This window comes from Ambystoma mexicanum, chromosome 1p, assembly GCF_040938575.1.
Source record: "Ambystoma mexicanum isolate Mex_15411 chromosome 1p, UKY_AmexF1_1, whole genome shotgun sequence".
NCBI classification, from domain to species: Eukaryota; Metazoa; Chordata; class Amphibia; order Caudata; family Ambystomatidae; genus Ambystoma; species Ambystoma mexicanum.
In genome coordinates, this window is record NC_090921.1 from 1016457023 (window position 1) to 1016475289 (window position 18267).

Genomic DNA, 18267 nt, shown 5'->3' on the forward strand with positions numbered 1-18267 from the left:
CCTTGATGCAGAAACACTTTCTTACATTATAAATAAACTTCTTAGAAAGCACTGCATAATTGCTGTACATTTCGCGCTTAGTTGATGGTAAGACCTTGGGCCTCATTACACGGTAGGCGGTAAGGGCACCGGTACCGGTAAACCCTTACCGCCTTACTACGAGTTCCCTTTGCGGGACCCGACCTTAACGGCTGGTTTTACCAGCCGTTAAAGTAGGGTACCGCAAAGGGACCTCGGTGCTAATTACGGTACCGCAATTTGCGGTACCGTAATTAACGCCTTCCCCATTCCCATGATGCCCTATGGGGGCAAAAATGGGAATGGGGAAGGGCCTTGGTGAATGGGGAATTACCGCCCCCGCTCACCTTGGAGTAGGGCAGTAATTCCACCATCCACCAAGGCGTACACGGTAAAATACCGGCGGCAACCATGGAGCTAATAGCGCCATGGTTACCACCTACCGTGTAATGAGGCCCCTCGTCATTACAATAGCTGTAACATTTTGAAATTGACTTCACTCTACTGCATGGGACATCTTACTAAAGCGCGACAGCCAAGGGTTATACACTTCTAGGAATAGGGCAAATGCACATCAAATTGGAGATTACCTCAATTACGTTAGCCATGCCTGGATATTGGGTGCCAGAAGACATCTCCTCTATGAGCATGAGCCAATCTTTGAATGGAGCTCAGGGTCGCTTTTAAAAAGCCTCATGAAGGGGAAGCCTCCAGGGCCTGGTGGGTTTGCCGTAGAGGGTTGTTAGATGTTTGCTGGACAGCTCATTCTATATCTTTGCTAATATACTCTGCAGCCGTAAAAAATGGTTTATTCCCTTTCTTGACTGGGGAGCTCTTGATCATTCTTCCCATAAAGCCTCACAAGCCACAAGAGCCCTCCCCATAATGCTGGCATTGGCAATTAATAAAGATGTATGCAAAGGTTCTTTTTTCTGTCATGCACCGTACCGAAAAAAAGGAACTATCATCAGAGCAGTATTAGATGCTGACAAGGAATTTGGCTATGATATTCATTCCTTTTTCGAAATACACCAAAGGATGGAAGTTGCGAAAGAGACATGATTTTTAGTCTAACTTCTTTTTTCTAAATCCCCAACTAAAGTTTGTACTAATGGCACAGTATATGACGTCTTCCACTTGGGCAGTGGTACAGGTCAGGGCAACCTGTGTCATTCGACCATTGGCATGGCTTAATAGAGAGGCGCACATAGGAATGGGTTTCAAATTCTATTCACAAACATTGTTTTGTAATTGAATGCAAATGACATGCCGTTGATTAGGAAGCATCCAGCTCAATTCCCCCACCGTCAGATATCACAAATTCCAAGGTTTGGGAATTATTCAGGTGTGGTAGTGCATTGGAGTAACTGGGAGTTAGGATTCATATGGAGACATGATTCAGGCAAACACTTAAAGGTGTTCGTCTCAAAAAACACAGATCATCTTAGAAGGCAATATACTTTCAGATTGCCCCAGTCTGGTGCCCTTTCACCACTCTTAATATCTATTTACAAACACAGGCATTCTTCTGCATTCATTCAGCATGCACTTTTATACCTATGCAGGCTATGCGCAAATCATGGTCTATCCTGATGACAACACTACTTTCATTAGAAACACATTTGCTACACGTGTGCTGTTAGTCAGCAGCTGAATGGCTTCAAATAGGCTGGAGTTAACATTGACAAAACAGAAGTCATGCTCTGTGTTACCCCAATAACATCTGTGTTTTTTTTTTTTTTTGGCTCATCCCGTTATGACTGTACCCTTGTTTTGGTTAATTCAGTTCATAACCTTTAAGTTATCCTGGATAATCACTCGCTTACAAGTAAGCAGATCAATTCATGTATGATTTAGCTAAATAAAACAACTAAAAAATTGCTGTTGTTTTCTTTTCTATTCTCCTCACCAGATTTCGATGATGAATGCTTACTTTACTTCCTGCCTTGATTACTGCAATTCAGTTTCTTTGACCGTACCCAGTAATGTCTTCAGGAAAATTTACAATGTCTGGTACAAAATTCTGCTGCCAACATTCTTATAAAAATCTTCTGAAGAAGCATATTTCGAATGGATTGTGTCCTCCCACGTATTCCTCATCTTGTGATAAATCGTTATCTCCAGCTTCGCTGCTTCGTAAAAAAAAACTCTCGGCAGAGGGCGCTGTGCTCGAGGTCGTGGCGTCGATTGTCCCTCGGCGTACTCCGTACTCTGTCGACGTCACCGATGGTATAAGTAGCTCGAGCCGCGCCAGTTGCTTCAGTTCCGTTTTTCCGATCGCTTCGCTATCGAGAACAGCGCGCTTCTATTTTCTGTGAAGAAAATGTCATCACCTTCGACACCTTCGACACCCAGGACTGGGTTTAAGAAGTGTGCAGATTGTGGATCTAAGATGTCGATCACCGATCCCCACCGGATTTGTCTCTGGTGTCGCGGTTTCAGTCACCGAACCGACAACTGCGGGTCCTGCCAATCGATGACCGAAAAAGCTCTTCGTTAGAGGAGAGGTAAACTGTCGGTGGGGAGAGAGGCCTCAAAAAAGGTTTTGTCAAAAAAACATAAAAAAGCGACTGATTCTAAGGGATCGGATCGCCATAGGCACTCGAAGAGATCTCGATCTATGAGTAGATCGAGACATTCTTCATCGTCATCGAAACAAATGAAGAGGAGACATAGATCTCCCTCATCATCTTCTTCTTCAGAGTCGACCGAAGAAATTTGTTGTCCGACTAAATCGGATTCTCCCATTAAGTGGGAAGAATTCCGCAAAAGGATGATGGAGGTTTTCGAGAATGCGGCCTCGACCCCCTCGAAAGAACCTCGAAAAAGCCATACCCCTAAAGTCGCTCCATTGAACGACAAAGGGAAGTCCAAGGCTACTATGGCCAAGACCAGTAGCGTCGAGGAATACAAAAAACCTCGAGTCGACGTCAAACCGTCGAAGAATCTTCGAGAGTCGAGCACCTCTCCAGTGCCGGCCAAGAAACACAAATCGTCGAAGACTTCGACAATTTTGTCGACGCCCTCGACATCGATAATTTCGACACCAAAACCAAATGCGTCATCGACGCCATTATCGAAGTCATCTTCGAAAACTTCGAAGACTTCGAAGACACCTTCGAAAACCTCGAGGGATTTGCCATTTCCTTCGAAGCAGATGGAAGAAGAAGAAAGGAGATTCACTTCCTTGCCCAGATCAGACTTTTTCAAATCTATGTCTGCAATCTATGAAGAGTCTGCTTCAGAAGAAGACGAAGTTACTCCTTTGGGAGTTACTTATGGTACAAGACAAGTTCCTGAAGAACTTATTGACCAGGAATCTAGAATGAGAGACCTGAGTGATACTCTACATTCTGCCAGTGGAGTTGACACATCCCCAGAATTAGAGTTCGCCAAACCTGATCCTGCAGAGCATGCAGATGCTGGGTACAGGGGTCTTATGACCAGGGTAATTGAGTATATGGTTTGGGATAATACGTCACCCATTTTTTTAACAAGATGACATGATGGATATAATCGTCAAGGGACCTCAGAAAGACCACAAAACACCAGTGGGAGGCAGGATCTCTCAACATCTGAAGGAATGGCGGGGCATTACCTCAGATGCTTGGGCACTGGAAACAGTAGCCCAAGGTTACTGTCTCCCCTTTCTAAAAAGGCCTCAGAATCATCCACCGGGAGCCAACTCCGTCAAAATTCCGGATCCGCTCCTGTTGCAGGAAATTTTAACCCTACTAGAGAAAGGTGCCATAGAACTGGTACCTGTAGAGGAAAGGAACAGGGGTTGGTACTCCCCATATTTTCTCATCCCAAAAAAGGACGGAGGACTGAGACCCATCTTGGACTTGAGAAACTTGAACAAGTTCCTCAGGAAGGACAAGTTCAAGATGGTGACTCTTTCTCAAATCCTTTAGGCTCTCCAACTCCAAGATTGGTTGGTATCATTGGACCTTCAGGATGCTTACTTTCATGTGCCAATCCATCCAAAGCACAGAAAGTACCTGAGGTTCGTGATTGGCAATTCTCATTATCAGTTTCGAGTTCTGCCATTCGGGTTGACCTCTGCCCCAAGGGTTTTCACCAAACTGTTGGCGGTTGTGGCAGCAAGTCTCAGGAAAGGAGGTATTCACATATATCCCTACCTGGATGACTGGTTGATCAGAGCAAGTTCTCCAGAACAAGCTCAGGAACATCTTTCGATCACCTGCCACTTCCTCCACAAACTGGGCTTCTCCATCAATTTCAAGAAGTCCCACATGATACCAGCCCAGAAACTCCAGTTTATCGGAGCAGTCTTGGACACTTCCTCGGGAAAAGCCTCGCCTCCCGAAGTGAGAGCTCTCCACGTCCAGCAGATGGTAACAAAATTCCAGAATGCCCAACTTCTACCGACCTTCGGTTTTCTCAGATTGCTCGGCCTCATGGCATCCTGCATTTTCCTAGTACCAGAGGCCAGGTTGAGAATGAGATCCCTTCAATGGGCACTCAGAACTCAGTGGTCCCAGTTCTCAGGGAATATGTCGGATCTTCTGCAAGTCCTGAGCGCAGTTGCTCAGGATCTTCTATGGTGGGCTTGCAACGACAACATTCTCAAGGGAGAATCTTTTTGGCAAACATGGCCGGAGATAACGGTAGTGACGGACGCCTCACTCACGGGGTGGGGAGCACACACCAACGATCTGACAATCAGCGCTTGTTGGTCTCCATCGGAGTCCAAACTACACATCAACCTATTAGAGCTGAGGGCAATCAGACTAGCTCTGAAGGCCTTTCTGCCCTCTGTACAGGGAAATAATGTTCTGATAATGACGGACAACACAGTGGCCATGTACTATCTCAACAAGAGAGGAGGTGTAGGGTCAATGCCACTGTGCAGAGAGGCAATGCAGCTCTGGTTCTGGGCAATACGAGAAGGAATCGCTCTGTCGGCAATTCACCTAGCCGGGGAGAAGAACACGGCGGCAGACGCTCTGAGCAGGCAGAGCATGGTCTCTAACGAGTGGGAGCTGGCTCAGGAAGTCCTTCTGGAGATCTTCGCCCTTTGGGGAACCCCTCAAGTGGATCTGTTCGCCACCGCGATCAACCGGAAGTGCGATCAGTACTGCTCAAGGGAATTTCCTCAAAGAGGAGCTCTGGGAGACGCATTCGTAGTGGAGTGGAAGTTTCCACTGCTGTACGCGTTTCCCCCTGTCCCCGTGATTCCTCAAGTAATCAGGAGGTTGAGAAAGTTCAGGAAAACCATGATCCTAATTGCCCCGGATTTGGCCAGGAGGACGTGGTACCGGGACCTTCTAGACATGTCCATCTGCCCTCCAATACGTCTTCCGCAAAGAGAGGATCTTCTCTCGCAAGAGGAAGGTCGGGTTCTCCATCCAGAGGTCAAGACACTCAACCTTCACGCATGGTTTCTGAGAGGTTGAGATACAAGGATTGGGATCTTCCGGATGACATAATGGAAATCTTGCTTTCGGCCAGAAGACCAGCAAGAAAGTCTTTGTACCAATGTCGCTGGAATAGGTTTAGTAACTGGTGCAAAGACAAGGATGTGGACCCTTTTCAGTGTGGCATCCCACTGGTGCTTTCCTTTCTGCTATATCTAGCTAATCTGGGGCTCCAGATAGGAACAACAAAAGGATACCTTGCTGCGCTGTCCATTTTCAAGCGCTCCTCGGAAGAGGTTTCATATTTCAAAATACCGTTAATAATTCAATTCTTAAAGGGGCTCACTAATGTATACCCTCCAGTACCTTTTCATGTACCAGCCTGGGACTTAAATTTAGTATTAAAATTCTTGACTTGCATACCTTTTGAGCCTCTGCACTCATGTCCATTGAGGCTTTTGACTCTAAAAACTGTCCTACTTGTGGCCCTATCATCAGCCCGCAGGGTTAGCGAACTTCAGGCTCTCTCATGCAAATCACCATATACTATTTTTTATAAAGATAAGGTAGTCCTTAAAGTTAAACCTTCATTTTTGCCAAAAGTAGTCTCGGACTTCTATTTGTCACAAAAAATAGTACTTCCTACGTTTTATCCTCCTCCTCACCTGGGCAAAGAAGAGGAGAGATTACATAGATTAGATCCCTAGAGGGCTCTTAGTTTTTACATCTCTAGGATGGCTAAATTGAGACAAGATGACCAACTGTTTGTAGGTTACACTGGTTAAAAATTAGGCTTATCTGTAACAAAACAGACCATTTCCCACTGGATCATATTAGCCATAGTTGAATGCTACAGACTAGCGGGAAAAGAACCAACAGATGGGCTTCGTGCCCATTCTACAAGGGGAATGGCTACTTCTGCGGCTATAAAGAGGGGAATCCCGGCAGCAGACATTTGTGCAGCTGTAACCTGGAAAACAATACATACCTTTGTTAAACATTATTGTTTGGACACTGCCTCCTCTAACGAGGGTTTATTTGCAAAGGCAGTTCTGCATTCTGTCCACGAAAACTGAAATGGTACTTTCACCTCCAAAAAATTGATACTGCTATGGGAGCCTATCACAAGATGAGGAATACGTGGGAGGACACAATCCATTCGAAGAACAAGTTACTTACCAACTGTAACGTTCTTTCGACTGGATGTTCCTCCCACGTATTCCTCATCGACCCTCCCAGCCTACCCCACAGTACAGTTTACGTGTTCTTACACTTTCCTCTCACGAAGAATGTATCGGTCATGGGACACGCCTGGGTGTTCCTCCTATATATATTTCATCGAAAAAACAGAACTGAAGCAACGGGCGCATCTCGAGCTACTTATACCATCGGTGACGTCGACAGAGTACGGAGTATGTCGAGGGACAATCGACGCCATGACCTCGAGCACAGCGCCCTCTGCCGAGAGTTTTTTTTTCCAAAGCAGCGAAGCTGGAGATAACGATTTATCACAAGATGAGGAATACGTGGGAGAAACATCCAGTCGAAAGAACGTTACAGTTGGTAAGTAACTTGTTCTTCTGTGGCATTTAACAGCTACCCTGTCTCCCGGTGGCCAAGAGAATCCTTTTAAATTCCTTCTATATAGTTTAGAAGGTGATCTATACCTAAATTTCACTGATGGATGCAGCATTCTGGAACCTTCCTTTGGCTCCAGCAAAATGGAAAATCTTCAATTGTGAAAAGCTTTAAAAACCCATTTCTAAACTTTTTTGCCAGGGACCTCAGACTCAACCTGTGCAAGATTGAATATAACATAACAAGTAATTGAAAAGCCAATTTTTGTTATGATTGTTTATTTATGATTATGATTGGTTATTTATAACACGCTTAATACCCAGAGGTTTCTAAGCGCGGGCCCGGGATCGAACCTGTGTTGCTCCGCGACATCTTGCTTTCAAGGCGAGCATGTTGCCCCTGAGCTATCCTCCCGGGACTGAATCAAGTAACAAATTAACTTGAGTACCGCTGCTGCATGCACCAAACCACAGTTTACCTCGCTCTGCTCTCCTCCACTTGCTAGGTGGATATTTTCTCATGGTAGATTCGTGTTCAGCACAGCAATGTTAGTTTCTTCACATTTGCTTAGATACTGGAGGTGACTGGCATTAGAATTGTGAAGCTAATCATGCGTCACATCTAGATAGAATTGTGAGGTTGATGGTGCGTCACATCTGTATGGAGTTGTAGAGATTAGCCTGCATCACATTTAGATTCGTGAAGCTTATCATGCATCACATCTGGATGGAATCGGCGATATTGCCCTGCGTTGCATCTGCAAAGAGTTTTTGAGGATGGCCATGTGTCTCATATGGGTGGAATTGTCGAGATTGGCCTGCGTCACATCTGGACGGAATAGTGGAGGTTATCAAGCATCACATCTAGATAGTGATGCCACTAACCAACCCTACTAAAAATCTCACCCCTCTGCATACACCTCTCAAACTCTAACCAAACACAACCATACCTCTAAAGCACTGCAAACTGAACGCACTTCACTACACTGCAACAGCAAAACAAACCGCACATAGCCTCACACAACAGCACATGACGGCTACCAACCGAAAAGAACACCTAAGATCAGCAAACAGTGTTAACCGAACTGAAGCTGCCAACAGCACATCACAGCACGCTTGCACGTTTCCCGCTCAATCCTACTAACCAATCCCCTTCTCTTTCCTTTCAGATCCGCCAGAGCGCCAGGGGGCCACTTCGGTGGTGATAGTGCGCGGTATAAATATCCTTTAACATTAACATTAAAAAGTTTGGCCAAGTGCAAACATGAATTCTAGACCTGGAAACACGTTCAATTTGTCCATGAGGTTCTATGTAAAATTTCCACTTTTTTAAGACCGCACACAAAAAAGACTGATCGATTTATTTCGGTCGATTTTGTGCGGCCCTCAATAAGCAGAAATAACATGCATTGGCAGGGCTTCACCACCCAAGCCCACCTTTCAGCCTTGCTCCCCCCACTGCCTTCTCTCGCCCTAAGCACACTCACTCAATCCCCGACCACATTCTCACACACAAACACGCAACCAGTTACATTTACCCCTTGCCCCTTCCCAAACATTCCTTTTACATGCACATATACACACACGCACACACACACACGCTCACACTCTCACACACTCTCGCACATTGTCACACATTGTCACACTGTCACCACACTCTCGCACTCGCTCACACTCTCACTCACACACTCCCCTCGGACTCCTGTGACTCCTTCTCTGGGTCCCGCTGTCTCTGTTGGCCCCTCCGCGCACTCGTGTACGCTGCAGGTGCTGGCAGTTTGGTCTCTCTAAATCGGTCATTTTTTTAATCGATTTAATAAAAATTGATTTATTCACTTATAATGGTCCAAGCAGGCTAAGTGGTAGTGTTCGCCTCATTAGTGAACTCGTTATCCCTCTGCATAAGCAGTTAATTGAGTCTCTGTAACATCCACTACAGTCGTTTTCGAGAGCACACATTAGTCCAGTTCCTTATTATAGAGAACAATACATTTGGGCTTCTGAATATGGGATCATTGTTGTTTGGTAATGCTGTTGATTCCCATAGTTGGTGTTAGAAGACTTTTCCTTTACCTGAGTAGTCCTCTGAGATGTTAATAGACCCATAGCTCATGTTCGGAGTAGTGAATTGATCTCAGAGACATTTTATGGCAATTATCTTCACAATATATTGCAGCATTTCAGCACAGGGTGAAACACATGCGCAAGCGAAATAATGCTTTCTGCCTAAAACCCATTCGATTTGATAGAAAGCGGCTTTGCTGTTGGCCGAATGGTTTGATTTGAGAATGCTGACAAGTCTGCATCACTTACTGTAATTCCGAATAGAGCTATGATCATCACTTAAAAGGAAATACTGGCATATTGTAGCTGCTACGTAATGGATTCCAGTAGGAGCACCTGTTGATCATATCAATGGAGCATAAAGGTTGGTGGGCCCCAAATACTGCATACAATAGGATATCCCATTCAGTTGCATATGGCACATAGAGAGGTGAAAGTTCATAGTGGTATTTCCAATACATGAGGATAGCATTGGTTTTGTAATACATTCTTTTTCTTATAGTGCTTGTGGCTATAAGTATGGAACTATGTACTCTTGTGTACAAAATGTGCTATTTTACCACCCTCCATGGTACTCAGGTTATTAACCTTAAAAGGATAGAATATGAATGTGGCCATGCCACAGTCAACTCTGCCATGAACCTCAAGTTTCCAAAGATTCCTGCAGCTGAAACATTAATATGCAGTAGTAGCAAGCACTAGTCACTATGCGTCAAATCTTGGTAGAAAATATGTCTGTCTTTATTTCCAAATGTTGATTGAGTTACACTTGGAAACATTGGGCCGAATTCTCAATGCTTTCTCGGCGTAAACGAGGATGCGCGCATCTCCTCGTGTGCGCAAAGAAAAGATGTGCCCTATTTTGAACGTGCACATCATTGATACACACATTGAAATGCTCTTGGCACATTTCTGCAATTCAGGGGTCATTTCAGTGCATCCCAAATTCACAAATCGGGTGCGCTTTAAAATGCACTGTTCTGGGCCTCACATACAAACTTTCACAGGCAATTGCTCGGGCAAGCTCAAAAGATGTGGATTCCTGAGAAATCTCAGATATCCCACCCAAAGTGATGAGTGTCTGGCCAGGGTTTGGTCAGGGGTGACCATCTGTGGGTTTTCCCGGTCAACACAGACACACAAAGTGTACACTTGACCGGTCACAGGATTTTGATATTCTATAGCTGACATTTTAGGGCTGTCTTGGAGAGCAAGAAAGACATCTTATGTGGTAAAACGACCACACATTATGCAGCCAGGGCATAGGCTAACGCTGCCACCAGCCAGAACCTGGGCACACAGTCTGGAAAAGGTTACTTGCTCAGGAAGTCTAACGGGCTCCTTCAATGTATTCCCATTTTAGGGGCCATAGCTGCTTTCCCATTGACACTGGACGAGACTCGCTGAGGAAAAACAGGGTATCACAGGAAATAAGCAAAGTGGACACAAACAAGCATTTCTACCTTACACTTAGCTGACTACATCAGCCATACAATATTTTAGCAGTCTGAACTGTGAATATTTCTTATCCCTTGCCTGTTAAAATTATTAGTTATCTTGCCAGCTGGTCAATATTGAAATATCTGCTTGAAAGTCCTTCCAAATTGCAACTGACCAGTCCTGTTTGATAATTAGTGCTCTCTGAGGAGCAGCGATTTGAATTTTTTTTGCCCAATGCACTTGTGAGAAATGTCTCTAAAATGCTTAGAGAGGGGCACAGCTAAACAGCTTGAACATGGGAATGCTTGCTTGCTCAGTGACCCTGTACTTTCCTTGAAGGTGAGCAATACTTCATAGTGTTCTATGGCCTGTGTGAAATTACGTATGTGGCAGAAGAGTTGGATATACCTTTGAGCCGTGGGTGGGTTATATTTGGCTTTGCGACGTAGTGTGGTGTTACTAAAATGCAAACAGTCATTTTTAAAGTAGTTTAAAGTGGTTGAGTACATGGATTCGACACACAATACACTTATCCTAATTTGAAAAAACTTTTGGCGGAAGCCACTTTAAACTACCTTAAAAATAACTTGTCTACTTCCTAGTAATACCACACTGTGTCGCAAAGTGGAAAGAAAAGTTAGACATTGTGTTAGTCCGGTTTTAAAGTCACACAAGTTGCAGATTTTGATACCTTATATTGGACTAACTGAAAAATCTATGCAGAGATGGTACAAAACATTAGCTTATAAAGTCCCACAGACCTCTTCATCAGCTGAGTGAAATGATTAGTAAAGGAAAGCCACAGCACAGAACATTCTCAAAATGAGAATAAAGAAACATTTCATTGGCTGGAGGAACAGAATGAAAGGAATGTGGGCCTGGAATTGTTTTCTTACCTAAAAGGCCAGAACCACTCCTGGATGTAGTAGACACAAGGCAATGAAAACAGTACGCATTCTAAGAGTTTCATTTCACAGAAAAAAGGGGGAAAACAGATTCTTTTCACATGTAACCATTATGTTAGGTGCAAGCAGTCTTAAGGTGGGCCATGCTAGTATCCTTAAATTACTGATGTTATTTTAAAAGGCGTATTGAAGTGAGAGGTATGAAAAAAACATAATTGGGAAATGGGGTCAGTTTGTATTTTAATCACAGAGTCTAAAAAGGCGTAAGGGTGTTTTATTGATTCCAGTGTAGCAGCAAAAGCCTTCTGCCTGGTATACAATTTGGCACTACAAAAATGTGCTATATGGTTTAACTGATAGTCTCCAATGTTACCTCACTATGCCTGAAGCTTCACAGTGGTTTCCTGGCTTGCATACAGTGTGGCAAATGAAACAAAGTTACCCCATGCCCAGTACCATCATCCATAGTAATAAACCTCAAGAAAACACTGTATAGTGCCCCACCTGCCCCCGGATAGAACCGCAAGTAAGAGCCATTGTCAGAAGCTGTTGTTTCCATCTCCACACTCTATAACATATCTTCTCATACCTCTATTTAACTCATAGGGCCATGACTCTGCTATCACTAATCCCTGGATTAGAGATTAGATTATGCAAATAGCTTTTACCTTGGACTGCCGGAATACCACATGGAAAAGCTGCAAAGAGCACAAACTGTGTCGGCCAGATTACTCTACAGCTTGAAAAAGATTCGAACGCATTATCTCTACACTTGACATGCTTCACTGATTACCTGTCAAGAGAAGAATACATTTCAAAACCCTATGCATTGCTTACCATGCGTACCCTAGAAGGATCCTGCTTGCTTCCAAGGACTTTCCAACTTTACACACCCTCCAGAGGACACGGAGGTCTAGTAACGCTGCACCAGTCCTTGTACCGAGCTTCAATAGAAAAACACAATTTATAAAATTGTGCTTCAAATGAGTGCATTGGAAATACAGCAAGAAACCTAGACCAACCCATCTGGAAACGCTGGTTTACTTATATCTTAGCTCTTGAAACATCTAGGTACTTGGGCAGTAAAACATTGCAACTCTTGTGATGAATCGCAGGATTTAGTCACTTCTCCCCACAGGGTAGCCTTTCCTTGTGAGGCTAGGGAGGTGAGCCCGCTACACAACATTCCCACTAAGGGTGGCAGCAAGCGGGACATCAGAGGGGGAGACTCCCTCCACCCCCGGGGGTAAAAGACTCCCATTTTGATGAGAACTCCCATCCCATCTCAATCAGAAGTCTGATAAGAACATACATACCATTTGGCAGAACACCAGAATCCTCCTACATCTGCTATTGTGATATTTGTACAGAAGATAAGTACTTGTCTAATACTGAGATTAGTAAAAACCCAAGAGTGATAAAGAATAAGTACCTTTTAGGTACTGGGACGAAGAAACCCAAAGGAGCTGTAACAATTATAACTGCACAAAGAAAGGACTACCATGAGAAACTGGGGAAGCCCCAGAGCAGCAGCATAAAAAGGGTAGTCGCAAATAAACGAGGGAGACAGACCTGGGAGTTTCAAACCAGCTTGAGATGGGAAGCTGGTAACCCGGAGAGGACGCTGCTTTCCATACAGGCGAGCAGCTGGAAGGAGGAAGTGCCAGAGTTGCACTGTTCACGGAGTAGAATTGAGAAAGTCTGACAGTCGGATAACAGTCCCAGGAGGGACGCTCAGGGGAGGCTAAAAGGATGTGTGGCTGGGAAGTGACTGAGCTGCAGCAGGTAACCGTGAGAGCCTTCCTGCCTAATGGAGGTCCCAGGCGAGATCTCCTGGCAGGCAGGGCAAAAGTGTGGAAACCCCTTCCAATGCTGAAACCACACAGAGGAAGACACCGAAGTTTGCCAGAGGAAGGAGAAGGAGCGAGCACGAAAGCTGTGCCGATGGACCTCAGAGAGTCCACGAAGGTGAGTGCCGACCCAGTGACGCAGCCCTATTGCATTGCAGGTAACTGGGAGAGCTGGAGACCCGGGGAACAAGGCACAGATAACAAGTGGTACAATCATATTCGTCACGGTAACAGAAACAAATATTACAAATAGAGTCAGCCTTCTGATTCAGTTGATTGGTTAAACCCTGCAAAGAGTGGGAAGCATTGAGGGACTCGGCCTACTTGTCTGTCAGGGTCCGGCTTGATTGAATTCCACAGGAGCTGATGCTGGCCCCAAAGACCCTCGCCAGGAGTTCACTTCTCAACCCTAAAGTAAAAGCTGAGCTGAGAACCCCAAGAAAGGGAAAGGGGAATTTGGATAAAATAACAACAGAGGCACTGAAGCCCTGCAACCTCTGGTAGGCTCTGGTATCTGTAGTAAACACATACACTTGGCTACTTATACATTAATGTAAAGTTCTTTTCTTAAATTATTTTTAAACAAACTAACTTCTTTAACTCTTAAACCTCTATTTAAGACTTAGAGGTTAATTATCTGTATGCAGTATCTTGTAAACTATTATCATGCTTTAGTGCATATTTTCACTAGCCATTCAAGTCTCTTTAGTATCCTAAAGTAATTACCCTTGCAAGCACCTTACAGACTTAGATATTCTTCTATGCTTTTAAAGTTAATTTAACTCTATGAAGTTTGAGTTTTAAATGCTTTTGCGAAATGCAGTCTTTCTTTGAAGTATTGAATTCCCATTTGCGTGAAAATTACATTAAATAGAAACTCATAAACTTTCTAGAATGCTGCTCTCCTTCTGCGTGTGAATCTTTTCTTTTTTACACGTACGAGCATATAGTTACTTTCTTGATGCGCGTTTGCGATTAACACGCAAAATCACAAGACGTGAAAAATTGTCCTGGCGCAGAAAAATCACACGCGCATCTTAACAAATACACGCACGGGTGAAAACACGTGTACGTGCTGAAAAAAACAACTTGCACTAAGTTAAAATGAACTCGCGCTCTATCGCAACCGAACACACGTGTTATACACAATGTCACTCACGTGAAAATTGTACACGCGTTAAAAACAAATCACGCTTAGTTAATATGGACTCGCGCTCTATCGCAACCCAACACACGCTATCTTACGCAAAGTCACTCACCTCCCAAGAATCCAACCCATTATCCTTTCCACCAATCAGACAAACCAAACATATGATTGTTCCTTTAACCAATCAGATTAAGTTTCTTTCTCTCCATCTATATACATACTCTTTCTGATTACTACTCCAGCCAGCCCCGACAGTCCAGTGAATGGTTAACTCCTGAGAAGAGTGAGAACATTCAGGGACTCAGCCTACTCATTCTAGTGAATGTTTAAATCCTGAGAAGAGTGAGACGCATTCAGAGATTCAACCTACTTGTCCCAGTGAATGGTTCAATCCTCAGAAGAGTGAGAAACATTCAGGGACTCAGCCTACTCGTCGCAGTTAATGGTTAAATACCGAGTACCGTGAGGAGCATTCAGGGACATAACCTACTCGTCCGATTGAATGGTTGAAGCCTAAGAAGAGTAAACATGATTCAGGGACTCAGCCTACTCGTCCCGATGAATGGTAGAATCATAAAAGTAAGGAGACTGGTCAATGGGTTCATCACACAAATTTCAGTGAGGAGATTATAAAGCAGCAGGTCGTAATACGCGATGAAAGAAAAGGTGTACAACTTGTCAAACTGGTGTCTGAACAAGAGAAACTGTCAACTACCCTTGAGAGAAACAGAGCAAAAGAATATTCAGGTGGCCAAGAACCTAGAAGGAGGGCCTTGAAGAACCAAAGAGATATAATCAAAGGGATGTGGAGAGGTCCCCTAAGAGAAGTGAATGAACTGGTGCAAGAAACAGCTAAGAGCTATTTCAATATCCTGTACTGAAAAGTACTTGCTGGAAAAGCATCCCAGGAGAAGAGAGTTATTTAGTTATTTAGACTAAGTGGTAGGTCAGTGCAGATTAGCTTTGGATGGAGGACAGACTTTCACTATGGACGGTCGACAAGCACCCTAGTTTAGTTGTGTTACATAGGGAAACCCTTTGAGAAGGGAATATCAGGCATTTTCTTATTATTTATAGTAAACATCTCTTGAAATGGCAAATCCTGGTCTGTCTCTTTCTTCTGATCTGCCACACATACTACAGAGGAGACTAGTCTGCTTTACCGCTAGCTTTGCTTCTCACAATCCCATTCAGGGAGATCGCACTCTACAATAGACTACAACCTCCAAAATAAAGCCTGGATAACACAACCACACCGTAAGAAACCAAGGAACACTTAACCTAGTCCTCCTTCCCAACCAGTCCTAACTCACTAAACTTTCAATTTATTACACTTTCACTTCCCATCAGAAGACTCACAGGTCTAGCACACAAAACTCAAACTCCTGCCCTATCATCTTCCTTTAAACAGCCCACTCCAATGCATCCAGAGACTCTTAACCCTTGGACCACCCTTATGGTTAACATGCCTCAGTGTATCCCCCCCAGACTAAAAACATAGTAGAACCCAAACCAGCACACAGGTAATGGGTGCTTCTGACGGTATCAGGTAATATTATCCCCAGCCTTAATATCGCCATATATATATGGTCGTCGGTAACGGCCATAGGTGATATTATTAGTGGGGATAATTTTTGAGGTAAATGGGAGCAGGGATTGCGGGGGTGTCCCCCGCTCCCTTGAAAATAATATGGGGGTTGCAGGAGTGTCCCCTGCAGGTTCAATGGGTTAATGTCACCGCAAACAAAAATATGGCGCCATTCTTTTATGGCGATATTTTTGCAGGGCTATTAGCGCATGCAACCGCTTCTGACATGCACTCATAAACACTGTAGTCTTTCTGCTCCTACGTTTCTTACTACCCCACAAACACTTCCCTTTCCATCCACTTAATCCTCTCGGCCAGGCGAATGGACTGAGCGGGCGGTTCAAGTGCTAGTGCAGAGATCAGAGTGGATAGTGGGCATCCCTAATTGGTGCCCTTTTGCAGTTCCACTAGATTGGATCGTAAAACATTAATTCTCAAACTGGTGCTTGAGGTCTGAAGATTCGCCATCACTGTCCTCTGAAAATGTGGGCCTAGTCCGGGCGCACTTAATATGTGTTCCAAGTATAACCATTTTACACTGTTGAAAGCTTTTATGGCATCTAATGCTAGGACTGCAAATTTCCGACCCAGTTGTGAACCGGCCTCAATCGGATTTATTACCATTCTAATGTTATCATGGGTGCTTCTGCCTGTTATTAAGGCCGCTTGATCTGCGTCTATCAAAGTACAGACATTAGTCTCGCAGACAGGATTTTCATGTAGATTTTGGCGTCACTATTGATGAGAGAGATGGAGCAATAAGAAGCACAGCCCTTCGGGTCCTTGTCCAATTTCAGTATGAAAACCCTAGCAGATTCACCCATGGATGGTGTCACTTACCCTGAAGCCAGGAGCAAACTGAACAATTTGATGAAGTGTGGTGCTAGCTGTGAACGTAACATTTTATAAAATAGATTAGAGAACCTACCTGGCCCTGGAGTTATCCCTCTCGTTAGTGACTTGATTGCTTGTACCTCCTCCAATGTGATCGGCCATTCAAGTCTGTCTCTATTGTCCAGGTAAGACAAGCAAAGGATAGGAATTAATTGATCATTTCCCCTTTTGTTGGACGTTCTGCTACTTGTGATTGGTAGAACATTTCCATAATGGACAATTTGTCTTCATCCACCATCATTATTTGTCACCAGGAATCCTTCAGGCAAGTTATATGGCTGCATGCTGAGGCATTACTCACTTTTGCAGAGAGTATTTTGTTTGCCTTGTTTACCTTGGAGTAGTAGAATTGTTTGTCACTGGAAAGGGATGTTGCAGCGCGATCTGTTAGATGCGTTCCTAGTTGGGTCAGAGCTCATTTGAGAGCCTGCATACTTCTAGTTGATAGTCTCCATTTGTGTTCCAATTCTCTCAGTGGCTAGGTTTTCTCTCTGGGTCTCCCTCGCCCTAAGGAATGCTGCTGTCTTGCCTATTATCTCACCTCTCAAGTACTGCCTTTGTTACATCCCAAACCATTGCCTCACCCATTTCCCTATTATTATTCTCCTCAGCATTTTTGTTCAGGGTTTCCTTGATGTGGAGTTTAATCACATTGTCCCATGATAGAAAATCATTATGGCACTACAGTTTGCATGCAGGATGAGTAAGGATAGAGAGGTCCAAGTCCAAGAATACTGGGGCATGATCAAACAGTACTCTCTACCCAATCTCTAAAATTAGGATTTTGGGCATTAGCATGGAGGGCATCACCAACATGTCTATCCTTAGAACCTCTTGTGAACCGTGAGTAGCGAGTATAGTCCTTCTCTCCTTGATGGAAGAACTTCCATGTTTTGATCAAAGAGAAGTCCCTGAGCATCTTGGCTATCACCTGGAAATTCCCTCTGTCCACCCGGGATGAGGCTAGTGTTTTTTTCAGAAGTGGGTTGAAAACACAATTGAAGCCCTTGCTGTCATGATTCGGGAAATTAAAACAGGGCTGCCATGCAAACAGTGTACCTTTTTGTACTCCCCTTTCCTCCATACTGTACGGGCGTCCCTTCCAAGAGACCGGAGACGGAACGTTTTTCACCAGAAAAAACCTTCTTCCCCTTTAAATTTAGAGGCACGCAGTGGTGCGGCCCAGGGAGAATGCGCTGCCCTGACTCCGCCCTCCAGTGCCACACCCCTGTTCCCTTCTCCGTGACGGTGGGAACGGACCGAATTCACCAGCATCCTGGGTTTGGCTTCGGACATATACTTCCACGTGCGGATACTTTTTCTCTTTGTCTTCTTTTTTGTCTTTTTATCATTCAGGTACTCGGTCCTCAGGCGTCGCACTCCTCCCCGGCGCATGTCGACTT

At 44.4% G+C, this 18267-nt stretch overlaps 1 protein-coding gene across 4 annotated transcripts in view; it reads left to right on the top strand.

Annotated features, from left to right (window-relative positions):
- The window catches only part of TSNAXIP1 (translin associated factor X interacting protein 1), a 1023806-nt gene that overhangs the window by 671208 nt on the left and 334331 nt on the right, over positions 1-18267 (top strand). The window lies entirely within an intron of this gene.